The sequence below is a fragment of the Trachemys scripta genome, chromosome 4, assembly GCF_013100865.1.
Source record: "Trachemys scripta elegans isolate TJP31775 chromosome 4, CAS_Tse_1.0, whole genome shotgun sequence".
Lineage (NCBI taxonomy): Eukaryota > Metazoa > Chordata > Testudines > Emydidae > Trachemys > Trachemys scripta.
In genome coordinates, this window is record NC_048301.1 from 137,585,022 (window position 1) to 137,599,419 (window position 14,398).

The following is a 14,398-nucleotide window of genomic DNA, read 5'->3' on the forward strand; positions in this document are numbered from 1 at the left end:
CACAGATATTGTGGAGCACACAGCAAGCAGCAATAACAATGGGAATATTCTTTTCGCTGAGGTCTGAGCGAGTCAGTAAGCTGCGCCAGCGCGCTTTTAAACGTCCAAATGCACATTCCACCACCATTCGGCACTTGCTCAGCCTGTAGTTGAACAGGTCCTGACTACTGTCCAGGCTCCCTGTGTACGGCTTCATGAGCCATGGCATTAAGGGGTAGGCTGGGTCCCCAAGGATCACAATAGGCATTTCAACATCCCCAACGGTTACTTTCTGGTCCGGGAAGAAAGTCCCTTCCTCCAGCTTTCGAAACAGACCAGAGTTCCTGAAGATGCGAGCATCATGTACCTTTCCCGGCCATCCCACGTTGATGTTGGTGAAACGTCCCTTGTGATCCACCAGGGCTTGCAGCAGCATTGAAAAGTACCCCTTGCGGTTTACGTAGTCGGTGGCTTGGTGCTCCGGTGACAAGATAGGGATATGGGTTCCGTCTATGGCCCCGCCACAGTTTGGGAATCCCATTTCAGCAAAACCATCCACTATTGCCTGCACGTTGCCCTGAGTCACTACCCTTGATATCACCAGGTCTTTCATTGCCCTGGCAAATTGGATCACAGCAGCCCCCACCGTAGATTTGCCCACTCCAAATTGATTCCCGACTGACCAGTAGCTGTCTGGCGTTGCAAGCTTCCACAGGGCTATCGCCACTCGCTTCTCAACTGTGAGGGCTGCTCTCATCTTGGTATCCTGGCGTTTCAGGGCAGGGGAAAGCAAGTCACAAAGTTCCATGAAAGTGGCTTTATGCATGCGAAAGTTTCGCAGCCACTGGGAATCGTCCCACACCTGCAGCACGATGCGGTCCCACCAGTCTGTGCTTGTTTCCCGGGCCCAGAATCGGCGTTCCACGGCATGAACCTGCCCCAGTGACACCATGATTTCCACATTGCTGGGGCCTGTGCCTTGTGAGAGGTCTATGTCCATGTCAATTTCCTCATCACTCTCTTCGCCGCGCTGCAATCGCCTCCTCGGCTGATCCGGGTTTCGCCTTGGCGTGTCCTGGCTCTGCATATACTCCAGGACAATGCGCATGGTGTTCATAGTGCTCATAATTGCCGTGGTGATCTGAGCGGGCTCCATGATCCCAGTGCTAGCTATGGCGCCTGGTCAGAAAAAAGGCGCGAAACTAGTATCTGACGGACTAGGGGAAGAAGGGAGGGCGGGCCGAGTGACGACATGGCGTACAGGTACAGGGAATTAAAATCAAGAAAGGTGGCTGTGCATCAGGGAGAAACACAAACAACTGTTACACAGAATGGTCCCCCCAAAGATTAAACTGAAAACCCTGGGCTTAGCAGGCCGTTGATTTCACAGAGGAAGGGGAAGCAAATGAATATAGAACAAATCTATTTTTTACATCTTAAGCTGGCAGCCGATGGTGCAGCATGAGTGATAGCCTCTGCAGTACGATGACGACGGATACCAGTCGTAATATACCATCGTCTACGAAAAGGCAAGGGGCTGCTGCTGTGTAGCAATGCAGCCCCACGTCTGCCAGCCCCACGTCTGCCAGCGCCCAGATCGCCCTCGGCCTCTTCTGGGTGCTTAGCAGACAATACTGGGCAATTGGCAGAAAATAGTATACTACGACTGATAGCCATCATCATCGAGATAGTAGCATGTCTGCCCAGGTGCCCATGATTGACAGCCACTGCAGTATGACGACGACGACGGATACCAGTCATAATATACCATCTCCTACCAAAGGGCAAGGGGCTGGTGCAATGCAGCCCTACAGCTGCCAGCCCCACAGCTATTACTCATGCTACACCGGCTACCGCCAAAAGGCGGTTAGCAGCTGCTGCTGTGTAGCAATGCAGTCCCACGTCTGCCGGCACCCAGAGGACATATGGTGATGGTGAGCTCAGCTGAGCTGAGTGGGCTCCATGCTTGCCGTGGTATGTTGTCTGCACAGGTAACCCAGGTAAAAAGGCGCGAATCTATTGTCTGCCGTTGCTGTGACCATGGGGGAGGGGCCTGACGACATGTACCCAGAACCTCCCGCGACACTGTTTTGCATCATCCGGGCATTGGGATCTCAACCCAGAATTCCAATGGGCGGCGGAGACTGCGGGAACTGTGGGATAGCTACCCATAGTGCAATGCTCCGGAAGTCGACGCTAGCCTCGTACTGTGGACGCGGTCCGCCGACTAGAGCACTTAGAGCATTTTATGTGGGGACACACACAATCGGCTGTATACAACCGATTTCTATAAAACCGGCTTCTATAAATTCAAACTAATTTCGTAGTGTAGACATACCCTAAGGCCCTAGATCAGGGTAGAGCTGGGTCATGGCTCCTAGCCTAGGTCTTTAAGACCACTCAAGTGCAGCTCCTGTGTCTTCCTCTTTATCTTCAGACATGGGGCTCTACAGCTCAGCTGCCTTAAACACCCACAACCAGCAACTCAGCCTTCCCAAGCCCCCACGCTCTATCAGAATCCACCTGGCTGTGGGCTCTCTGAGCTTCTTGATTAACCCCCTCCAGATACAACCTGGCAGACAATCAAGAAATATAGGGATTAGTAAAGGAATTTCTTAATCACAGTCACTTTTACTCTTAAGAAAGCACGAGAGAGTTACAGATCTTTGCAAAATAACAAACAGTACATACACACACATTCTTCTCTCTTGTGAGGTCTGATCACCATCTCAGACTAGGCAGAGTCCCTCCTGCCTCCTCTAGCCTGGTCTTCTGGCAAGTAGCAGCAGACAGCTCCCTGACTCAGCAAGGCCCCTCTTACCACACTCTCTTCCTTTTCCCCCCTGGGAAATTCTAGCTCCATCCTACAGTCAGGCTTCTGTGAAGAGAGTCCATTATCCCTGGCAACGGGCTAGTACTTGAGAGACAATCAAAGCTGATAGCCTTAGAGTGCTCCTTGATGGCTGTAGTAGGGTGGTCACCAGCTCCTATCTTAAAAGGCTTAAAACAGCTGTGGGAGAGGGCTGTGGCAGGGAAGGAAAAGTGGGGCTGATTGGGGAAAGCAGCCTCAGGTGGGGGCCATGCCCCAATCAGGCCAAGGCTGGCTTAATGAGGGCCCAGCTGGTCCTTATAAGAGGGCTGGGGCCAGAAACCAGAGATAGACTCTCTAGCTTTGAGAGGGAGGGATCTGACTGCAGGGAGCTGAGAGAAGGTATCTGGAGTGAAGCAGGGCTGGGGGGAAGGCCAAGGGAGCTGGGGAGCTCTGGCCTGGAAACCCCCCAGGCTCCAGTCTAGTGGAAGGCCAGTTAGGTACTGGGTTTGCAGGGGACAGCCCATGGATAGGCACAGGCAGCAGGTCCAAACACCCCTTGCCTGTGATGAGTGGCTTTTACACTACAGTCTGCCCCAGTGAGTGGGGGGCTAGATGGTGACTGGTAGTAACCCATGACTGAGGCAAGGTGAGGATAGAGGGTTGTGGGTTCCCCTGGGTGGGGAGACCCTGAGACTGGGGGCGTATCGCCGGGGGCAGCACCCCAAAGACAAGGGGCACTGGGTCCTGGGAGGGACACTGACTTGCAGAGGGTGCTCTGGAGGATAGATATGCTAATTCCCTGAGATGACCAGCAAGAGGTGCCGCAGTGGCGAGTTGTGCACCCCAACAATGGCTTTTCAGCCAGTCATTCAACCAGGTGTCAAGCGCCTAATGCCATTTGGAGGTTCTAATCCAACATGGAGGTTACACTAGGAAATGAAAGTCACAGTCCAAGATGGTGATTGCCATGCAAAATGGAGGTTACAATTTGATGTAGACATAGCTCTTGGCATCACCACTCAGGGACAGATGTAGGGGGTCACTGGTGAAACAAGAGGCTCACTTCAGCTCATCTTCTCTTGCATAGGAGCTCAGGGAAAGAGCTGTGGGCCATAATCCAAAGCCCCTTGGCATCAGTGTGTTTTGGATCATGGCTAAGGCTCTGTTTTAGTCACAGATATTTTTAGTAAAAGTCATGGACAGGTCACAGGCAATAAATAAAATTCACAGCTGGTGACCTGTTCATGACTTGTACTATGTGCCCTGACTAACTCTTGGGAGTGCTGAGGTGCTCATGGAGGGGCCATAAGTGCTGAAAGGGTGGGGAGGAAGGCTGCAGGTGCTGGGGAGGACTGGCTCAGGGTGGTGCCAGAAGTGCTCAGGAGGAGGAGTGGCCCGTGGGGGTGCCAGGAGCCCTCTGGGAGGGAGCAGCCCAGGACTCCTGTTGGTGCTGGCGGGGGAGTTGGTGGGTCTGGCAGGCTTCCTACCCAGCTTCTCCAAAGTGGCAACATGTCCCTTCCTAAGCTCCTAGCTCCACGCACTGCCACCTCTGCAGCTCCCATTGGCAGGGCTGGCTCTAGGCACCAGCAAAGCAAGCAGGTGCTTGGGGCGGCAAATTTGCAGGGGTGCAAGAATCTAGAGTGAGAGCTGAGAATCAACAGGGAGCCCTGGGAGCTGTAGTTCCTTGGTTAGCTCCCTGCCTATAGAGCCAGCCCTGGAGCAGGGAAAGAACTACATTTCCCAGCATTCCCTTGGCCGCAATTAACAGGAAAGGGAGGGGGAAAGAGTGTAGAACTGAAACCTCATGCTGCAGCTTGCTGTACACGGTAGGAACAGAGCCAACTTTAGGTTTTTTGCCGCCCCCCACCTCAGCCCTGGGCTCACCCTGCACCCCTGTGTTGCCCCAGCCCTGGACTCTCCCCTGCCCACACCCCCTGCTGCCCCAGCTGTGGCCCCCACCTGCACCCCCCTGCTGCCCCAGCCCTGGGTTTTCCCCCCACCCGCATCTCCTGCCACCCCAGCCCTGGCCCCCACCCGCACCCCCTGCTGCCCCAGCCCTGGGCTTTCGCCCCATCCACACCTCCTGCCACCCCAGCCCTGGGCTCTTCCCCCCACCTGCACCTCCTGTTGCCCCAGCTTGGGTTCTTCCTCCCCCCGCACCCGCACCTCCTGCTGCCCCAGCCCTGGGCTCTCCCCCAAAGAAAGAATTGGGTGGACTAAATGGACATTGCACCTCTCTATCTGAAGCCTAGCAAGCAGGTACGTGGATCCCACTAGAATTTAAAATGAAAAGTAAGGGAGGGGAGGCTCTACTAGACTGGGCAGCTTTAGATACAGTACCAGGAACGTAGGAGGATTTACACTTCTGAGCCATGGAAGCAGAAATTGACTTTTCTTTTCTAGATTTAGCTAATATTCAGAAAGGGAATCCAGCACCTGCCTTCCAGATTTGAACACCCTCAAAATTCAGGAGTGCTCAAGCTCAATTTGGGCAGCTGTTACTTCATTTCCCCCAAATCAAATATACTGATCCACTGTAACTTGCTGTAGGAAAAAGTAGAATAAATTGAGCAAGAAATGCTTCCCAGTGTGATTAGGACTGGAATTGCTATTTTCAACAGCCATTGCTTTTTTTTATTATTATTATTTTTAAGTTTTAGTTTTATTTGTTTAAAAGGAAGACAGTGATATTGCATTGGCAAATTCCCCATAGAAACAAAGAATGGAACAAAAGAATAATAAAGGCACCTCAACTTTTCCTCATTTATGTAGGACAGTCTTATAATATGCATCCAGATAGCCTTCAATCACACAAAAATTGTTCCACTCTACTGCAGTTCTGTAACCATATGGGAACCAATCCTGTCTGTGTTCTGTGCACATCCAAAATTCCTGCTGAATGACCCGCCCTGGGAGCGAGTTACCAGTGACCCAGGGCTGAGGCGGCAGGAGGGTGCGGGGGGGGGGGCAGCCAAAATTTTTTTTGCTTGGAGCAGCAAAAAACCTAGAGCCGGCCCTGCCCATTGGCCAGGAACCATGGGACTCAGTGGGGGTGTGACCCCAGGAACAGGTTCCACTCCCTACCCCAGCAGCTGAATTCCAGACTGAGTTGCAGAAGGATCCCTCCTTGGAGAAGTTGAGGGAATTTGCTGGCCACAGCACTGCAAACCCCCTTGGGGAAGGCTGCAGGAAAAGATTACTGTGGGAGAAGGAATTCCTGTACTGGGAATGGGCTCCCCAAGGGGAAGTAGAACTGAGGGGAATCAGGAGGCAGCTGGTGGTGCCCCAGAAGTACCGCCGCAGGCTATTGTACCTGGCCCACGATGTCCTTCTCTCAGGACACCAGGGGATCCAGTGCACCAGGCAGCAGCTGCTGCAGAACTTTTACTGGCCTGGAGTCTGTGACCCTTGCCAGACGGTGGAGAAGGCCCGGGATAAGGGTGAAGCTCCCTTGAGACTCCTGCCCACCATAGAGGTACCTTTCCAGAAGGTGGCTATGGACATAGTGGGGCCCCTCAGCAAGGCGACCTGGTCAGGGAAGAAATACATTCTGGTGGTGATGGATTTCGCCACCCGTTACCCAGAGGTGGTGGCTTTGTCCTCCACCAAGGCAGACATCGTGGCAGACGTGCTAGCCAACCATCTTCAGCAGAGTGGGGTCCCCAGCGAGGTCCTTACCGACCAGGGGTCCAATTTCATGTCAGCCCTGCTCCGGGGCTTGTGGGAGAAATATGGGGTCTGGCCCACCTGGGCCTCTGCATATCACCCCCAGTCCAACAAGCTGGAGGAGAGATTTTATGGAACCCTGAGGATGATGCTAAGGACTTTTATGGATCAGTATCCACAGGACTGGGACAAGTACCTGCCCCACCTGTGGTACAGGGAAGTGCTCCAGGAATCCACAGGGTTCTTCCTTTTTGAGCTGCTGTATGGGAGGAGAGTGAGGGGACCCCGGACCTGGTAAAGGACGATTGGGAGGAGAAGGGGTAAGACCCCCTGGTGGATCTTTTCCCTGAGATGGGAGCCAATCCTCCCATCAGGTGCCCCCCCGTTCAGAGTTACTGGGAAAACTGCCCAGAGCCTGGAGAGAGAGGTCAAGGACATGCTGGCTTTAGAGGTGATCCAGCCGTTCAACAGCCCATGGGCTTCACCTGTGGTGCTGGTCCCCAAGAAGGACAGGTCGATCCAGTTCTGTGTGGACTATCGGAAGCTTAATGCCGTCACAGTGTCTGATGCCTACCCCATGCCTAGGCCTGGTGAGATTCTAGGCAAGCTTGGGAGGGCTCATTACCTCTCTACTATGGATCTCACCAAAGGTGACTGGCAGGTGCCTTTGGACCTAAATGCCAGGCTGAAATCTGCCTTCACCACCCCTTTGGGGCTCTTTGAGTTCCCGGTCCTGCCTTTTGACCTCAAGGGGACGTCGGCCACCTCCCAGCGCCAGGTGGATCGGTTACTGAGGAGGATGGAGAAGTTGGCCCTGGCATACACAGATATCTGTCTTTAGCCAGACCTGGGAGGAACACATGTCCCAGGTGAAGAGGGTGCTGGGCTGCCTCAAGGAGGCAGAACTGATGGCAAAAGCTGGAAAGTGAAAGGTTGGGGTGACAGAGGTGTTGTCCCTGGGCCACAAGGTGGGGAGCAGCTGCCCAAGCCCAGAGCCGGCCAAGGTGGAGACGATCAGAGGTTGGCCCGTTCCCCAGACCAAGAAACAGATCCAGGCCTTTATTGGGATGGCAGGGTACTACCAGAGGTTTGTACCCCACTTCAGCTCCCTAGCTGCCCCATCCCTGAGCTATGTAAGAAGGGGAAGCCAGACGAGGTGGTCTGGAATGAGCAGTGCCAGAGGGCTCTCTGTATACTGAAGGAGGCTCTAATCCAGGGCCTGGTAAATCTGGTTAACCCAGACTTTGCCAAGCCCTTTACAGTGTTCACCGATGCAGGGCTGGGTGCGGTGCTGATGCAAGCCGATGCTAATGGAGAGAGATGTCCCATCGGGTACCTGAGCAAGAAGCAGCTGCCCCGGGAGCAGAACTATGCTGCCTGGCCATAGTGCAGGCCCTTAAAAAGCTGCAGTCGTACCTATTTGGGCAGCACTTTACCGTGTACAACGACCACTCTCCTCTGACGTGGCTGCATCAAATGAAAGAGGCTGATGCCAAGCTGCTGGTGACAGACACCTGGCCATAATCCAAAGCCCCTTGGCATCAGTGTGTTTTGGATCATGGCTAAGGCTCCGTTTTAGTCACAGATATTTTTAGTAAAAGTCATGGACAGGTCACGGGCAATAAACAAAATTCACAGCTTGTGACTTGTTCATGACTTGTACTATATACCCCGACTAAATCTTGGGAGTGCCGCAGGTGCTCGTGGAGGGGCCGCAAGTGCTGGAGGGAAGGTGGCCCGGGGAGCGCTGCAGGTGCACGGGGGAGGCCGCAGTGCTGGGGAGAACTGGGGGTGCCATGAGTGTTCGGGGCGGGGGGGGGGACAGCCCAGGACCCCACTGGTACTGCGGGGAGGGTGAGAGGGCAGTTGCTGGGTCTGGCAGGCTCCCTACCAAGCTTCTCTGAAGTGGCAACATGTCCCTCTCTAAGCTCTTAGCTCCATGTGCTGCCAGCTCCTATTGGCCAGGAACCACGACCAATGGGAGCTGTGGTAGAGATGCCTGTGGGTGGAGTCGGTGCACAGAGGTAGGAGCTGAGGGAGGAACATATTGCTGCTTGTAGGACAGCCCCCAAGGTAAGCGCTGCCCAGAGCCCTCACCCCCTCCTGCACCCCAAACCCCAGCCCTGAGTGCCCCCCCCAACTCCTCCTCCTGCTGCTGCTGGGGTGGAGGGGGGCGGTGGCCCGCGACTGCTCTGGCAGCAGCTGGTGTGACTGGCCCAGGGGCTGCCTGAGCTGTTTGGGCAGCCCCAGAGCAGGGCCAGCTCTAGGTCACCTCTGAGTGCCACCCCTGGAATTGTGCCGCCCCAAGCACGTGCTTGATTTGCTGGTGCCTAGAGCCGGTCCTGTCCCGGAGCCAGCCGCTACAGAAGTCATGGAATCCATGACTTCCGTGACAAACTTGCAGCCTTAATCATGACCCATAAAAGTGTTTGCTTGGGAGGCTGAGATACATGGGGAGAGGAAGATGGGCTCCAGATTTTCAGATTCCTTTCTGATCACGTTGTAACAAGAAGGCAAAACAGGCCAGTCCCTAGCTCTTGAGGGAAAGGCCCTGCTGACTGGGACTGTGTTTCTCTGCTCTATCATTCCACCAACGTCCAAACGGGTTCTTTCTTTCCTCGGCCACGTATTCCAACAGAGGACAAAATAACAGTTTAAGATCAGGATAGAAGTTGTAGCTCCTAGGCCAGAAAGGAGGCTGTCAAAGGACAACGCAAACAGCATGGGAAACTTGCAAAGAGATCTAGGAACGTTACAATATAGACATCATCTCAGGCATTCCTGACATCTGGTCAAGTGCTGGGGGATGGACTAGATGATCCCTTTATGTCCCTTCTAACTCTACAGTTCTGTGGTTCTATGTTCTCATCCAGCAGTGTATGATGGAAGGGCGGAGAAGTGATGTTGTAGATCAAAAGTATTTACAGTGGCAACGAGAAATGGAGAGTGTGATAATGAAATACCCTAGACTAATACAAGGAATAAGGGAGCAAGGATAATGGGCATCTGCCCCAGAGCCCCAGGAATGGGGGGAAATAGCAGCAAAGTATTCCTAGGCCAGCACTAGCTACTGTACTACAGTCACAAGGGGTTAATTACCTAGCTGTCTGCTGGGTAGGAGACTTGCCAAACATGCATAATCAAAGTGGCTCCTAAGTTACATACAAGACAGCTTTATGACGCAGAGAGTAGAGACCCTAAGCCAACCATCTCAGCTCTACTTCACCCTGCTAGGTGGGCCTGAGTGAGAAGAATAAGGCAGGTTGGTACCTGTGACTGTGAGCTACCTGGATGATTTAGTTGGCGTTGGTCCTGCTTTGAACAGGGGATTGGACTAGATGACCTCCTGAGGTCCCTTCCAACCCTGATATTCTATGATTCTACCTGAATTCATCACTGTATGGAACAGGCTCACCTACGTCCTTTGTAGGAGGGGGGTTTGATTTCAGGAAAGAAAATTTTTGGGAACTGAGAACTCCAGCGCTCAGGCTGCACAGGGAGAAGGAGGGAAATTACTTACCCTGTGTCTTAAAGACGCTCTTCAGTGGGAGATGGAGCTGTGGCACTGTAGGGGAAGATGTACTTTCTTTCAAGGACCTTTCAGATTGGGTCAGGTGCATGAGAGTCTCCCATGCCCCCAGCCAGAGCCCTGAGACCCCCCGGTCCCCCTCTGCAGCTGGAGCCCCGAGCCCCCCTTTGCTCCACAGCCTGAGCCCCACTCCCCCCTCTGCAGCCAGAGCTCTGAGACCTTCTGCCCCACCCCCAAGGCCCTCTGCCCTGTAGCTTGAGCCCCAAGACCCCCCTCCACGGTTGGAGCCCTGAGACCCCCCACCACCCAGCCAGATGAGCCCTGGGCTGTCCAGTGCCCCTGCAGCCATGCCTCCCCTCCAGAAACCCCAAGCTGCTCCACGAAAATTCAAAAGCTCTTCTCTTCTCTCTTCTGGAAGAAGAACCTGAGCTTTTGCTATGCCCCATGCAGATTCTGGGGCAGCTGAGGAGGCGGTATTTGCTACTCAGCTTCCTGGGTTCATCAGTATTCTCTCTGGAGTTCAAGAGGGAGATTACTAATGAATCCCAGAAGCTGAATAGCACATACCATCACCTCAGCAGCCCCAGAACCTGCATGGGGCATAATAAAAAGCAAAAATTTCCCCCGCCAAACCCGCAACTGGGGTCCCGCGGCAGCAGCTTCGCTAGGAGAGGCAGAGCCTCCCCGCCCTATTATACCCCCTGCCTATGACTGTACCTTTAATTTCTGTTTCACTAACTTCCTCATTTTGTGTAGTTCCCCTTTCTGAAATTAAATGCTACAGTGTTGAGCTGCTGTGGTGTTTTCCCCACCACGGAGATGTTAAATTTAATTACATTATGGTCACTATTATCAAGCGGTCCAGCTATATTCACCTCTTGCACCAGATCCTACGCTCCACTCAGGACTAAATCAAGAATTGCCTTTCATCTCGTGGGTTCCAGGAGTAGCTGCTCCAAGAAGCAGTCATTTAAGGTTATCGCTGCATCCTGTCCTGAGGTGACATGTACCCAGTCAATATGGGGATAGTTGAAATCCCCCCATTATTATTGAGTTTTTTATTTTAATAGCCTCTCTAATCTCCCTGAGCATTTCACAGTCACTATCATCATCCTGATCAGGCGGCCTGTAATATATCCCTACTGTTATATTCTTATTCTTTGAGCATGGAATTATATCCATAGAGATTCTATGGTACAGTTTGGTTCATTTAAGATTTTTACTTCATTTGATTCCACGCTTTCTTTCATATATAGTGTTACTCCCCCATCAGCACAACCTGTTCTCTCCTTCCGATATATTTTGTACCCTGGTATTACCGTGTCCCATTGATTATCCTCATTCCACCAAAATTCTGTGATGCCTATTATATCAATCTCCTCATTTAATACGAGGCACTCTAGTTTACCCATCTTATTATTTAGACTTCTAGCATTTGTATATAAGCACTTTAAGAATTTGTCACTTTTTAGCACTGTCTGCCATTATATGATGTAATTGACCAGGACAATTGACTGCAGATGGATCTGTTTTACTTGTAAGTTTTCCTGTATACGTGTGCGCTGGCAAGTGGGTAATGAAGTGTTACAGTGACATGTAATCATGTCACCTGAGCTGGAATCCATCTTTAACCTGGTGCTTTTCCATTGAGAAGAAGGGGGTGGGAACCCAGAGAGGGACAAAGGATTCCCGCCTTGTGCAAAAGATATATAAGTGGGTGAAACAGAACAAAGGGAAGCAGCCATCATGAGTAGGGTGACCAGATGTCACGATTTTATCGGGACTGTCCCGATATTTGCTTATTTGTCCCGCGTCCCGACCTACCTTCAGTTGGGACGCGAATTGTCCTGATATTTTGCCTCCGCTCACAGGCGGAGCAGAGCCCGGAGGGGGCTGGCGCCCCCCATGACTCCACCCCCTCCTTCCCCCATTGGATCCCTCCCCAAATCCCCGCCATGGCCCCGTGCCCCCAGCCCCGCTCCCTCACTGCCCCACTGGATCCCTCTCCAAATCCCCGCCCTGGCCCCGCCTCTTCCCCAAGCATGCTGCATTCCTTCTCCTCCCCCCCTCCCTCCCAGGCTTGCGCTGATCAGCTGTATGGTGGCGCAAGCGCTGGAGGGAGGTGGGAGGTGGAGATGGAGTGGAGGCAAGCTGGTGGGGGGGGCGGGGCGTGGCGCTTTGGTGGCCGTTTTTTTTTTTTGCTCTGCCCCCCCCCCCCGTTCTGATATTTCACCTGTGTGATCTAGTCACCCTAATCATGAGAAATCCCCTAGCTACCACCTGAGCTGGAACAAGGGCTATACCAGGGGAAAGGATTGTGCTCAGACTAGGAAGGCATCCTGTCTGTGAAAGAAACTTATTGAAACATCTCTCAGGGTGAGATTTTATCTGTATTCAGTTTTATTACTGTATTAGACTTAGATTTGCGTGTTTTATTTTATTTTACTTGGTAATTCACTTTGTTCTGTCTGTTACTACTTGGAACCACTTAAATCCTACTTTCTATATTTAATAAAATCACTTTTTACTTATTAATTAACCCAGAGTATGTATTAATACCTGTTTGAGTGGGGCAAACAGCTGTGCATATCTCTCTATCAGTGTTATAGAGGGCGAACAATTTATGAGTTTACCCTGTATAAGCCTTATACAGGGTAAAACGGATTTATTTGGGGTTAGACCCCATTGGGAGTTGGGCATCTGAGTGTTAAAGACAGGAACACTTCTGTAAGTTGCTTTCAGTTAAGTCTGCAGCTTTGGGGCACGTGATTCAGACCCTGGGTCTGTGTTGGAACAGATGGGCGTGTCTGGCTCAACAAGACAGGCTGGCAGGGAAAGCAGGGGCAGAAGTAGTCTTGGCACATCAGTTGGCAGTTCCAAAGGGCGGTTCTGTGATCCAACCCATCACACTAATAAATTAAACAGTAATAAGTCACCAGGACCAGATGGTATTGACCCAAGAGTTCTGAAGGAACTCAAATGTGATACTGCAGAACTACTAACGGTGGTATGTAACCTATCATTTAAATCAGCTTTTGTACCAGATGACTGGAGGATAGCTAATGTGACGCCAATTTTTAAAAAAGGCTGCAGAGGTGATCCTGGCAATTACAGGCCAGTAAGCCTAACTTCTGTACCAGGCAAATTGGTTGAAACTCTAGTAAAGAACAAATTTATCAGACACATAGACAAACACGATTTGTTAGGATTTGTCAACATGGTTTTTGTAAAGGGAAATCATGCCTCACCAATCTAGTAGAATTCTTTGCGGGAGTCAACAAGCATGTGGACAAAGGGGTGTAACCGTGCCTTAGTGGGTCACAACTGAGGATGCCATATTCAGGATAAACTGCTGAGAAATAGGGCGCAAACAACTCAAAACTCATGGTTATTCTTTTATAAGATATACCAAACCAGCCACAAAAGTAAACTCCTGTTTCACCACACTGGCTAACAAGAAAACATAAAGGCAGTTTCCTAAGGCATTCCAGTTCTTATATCACCACCAAAAACACTGGATTCAGAGGTAAGTTGTTCTTTACAACCAGTCTCATCAAATAATAGGTTCTTCTGATCCCAAAGGACCAGCCACACACCCAGGTCAATATATAACTTAGATCTTAGCCAAAAATCACACTAATGCCAATCCTTTAGTATCTAAAATCTAAAGGTTTATTTATAAAAAAGAAAGAAAGAAAGGTGAGAGTTAAAATTGGTTAAAGGAATCAATTACATACAATAATGGCATAGGTCTTGGTTCAGGCTTGTAGCAGTGATGGAATAAACTGCTGGCTTAAGTCAAGTCTCTGGAGTACATCCACAACTTGGATGGGTCATTCAGTCCTTTATTCAGAGCTTCAGTTTGTAGCAAAGTTCCTCCAGAGGTAAGAAGTAGGATTGAAAACAAAATGGAGGGGTTTCCAGGGCCTTTTATAGCTTTTGCCATGTGGAGGGCATTCCATTGTTCTTACTGCGGAAAATTACAGCAACAAGATGGAGTTTGGAGTCACATGGGCAAGTCCCATGTCCATGCATTTTGCCTCAGTCATTGCAGGAAGCCATTACCTACACACCAGACAGCACGTTTACATGACAGTCTATTCAGTGTAGATGGGCATCTCCCATGGTACATTGTCAACCAAGTTTCTTGATGAGCCACTTAATTTGAATAGTCCCTCCAAGATGTGCTGGGCGTTACCTTGTGGGCGTTACCTCAGGAGCAAACATAGTATAGAGCGAATACTTATAACTTCATATACAAAAATGATACATGCATACAGATAGCATAATCATAACCAGCAAATCATAACCTTTTCATAGACACTTCACTTGACAACCTTTGTACAATATTTGCTGCAAATATATAACAGTGGTTGCAACAATGATCTATATGGTCATATTTTAATTAGATA

General features: G+C 51.1%; 1 protein-coding gene across 2 annotated transcripts in view; it reads left to right on the plus strand.

Annotated features, from left to right (window-relative positions):
- The first annotated feature begins 8,447 nt into the window (after positions 1 to 8,447).
- Positions 8,448 to 14,398, plus strand: part of GNAT2 (G protein subunit alpha transducin 2) — a 44,557-nt gene continuing 38,606 nt past the window's right edge. The window contains exon 1 of one of the 2 annotated variants that reach the window (XM_034767786.1): positions 8,448 to 8,530. The gene's annotated coding sequence lies outside the window, so the exon portion shown is untranslated. The remainder of the gene's footprint in view (positions 8,531 to 14,398) is intronic. The other variant, XM_034767787.1, reaches the window with a different exon arrangement.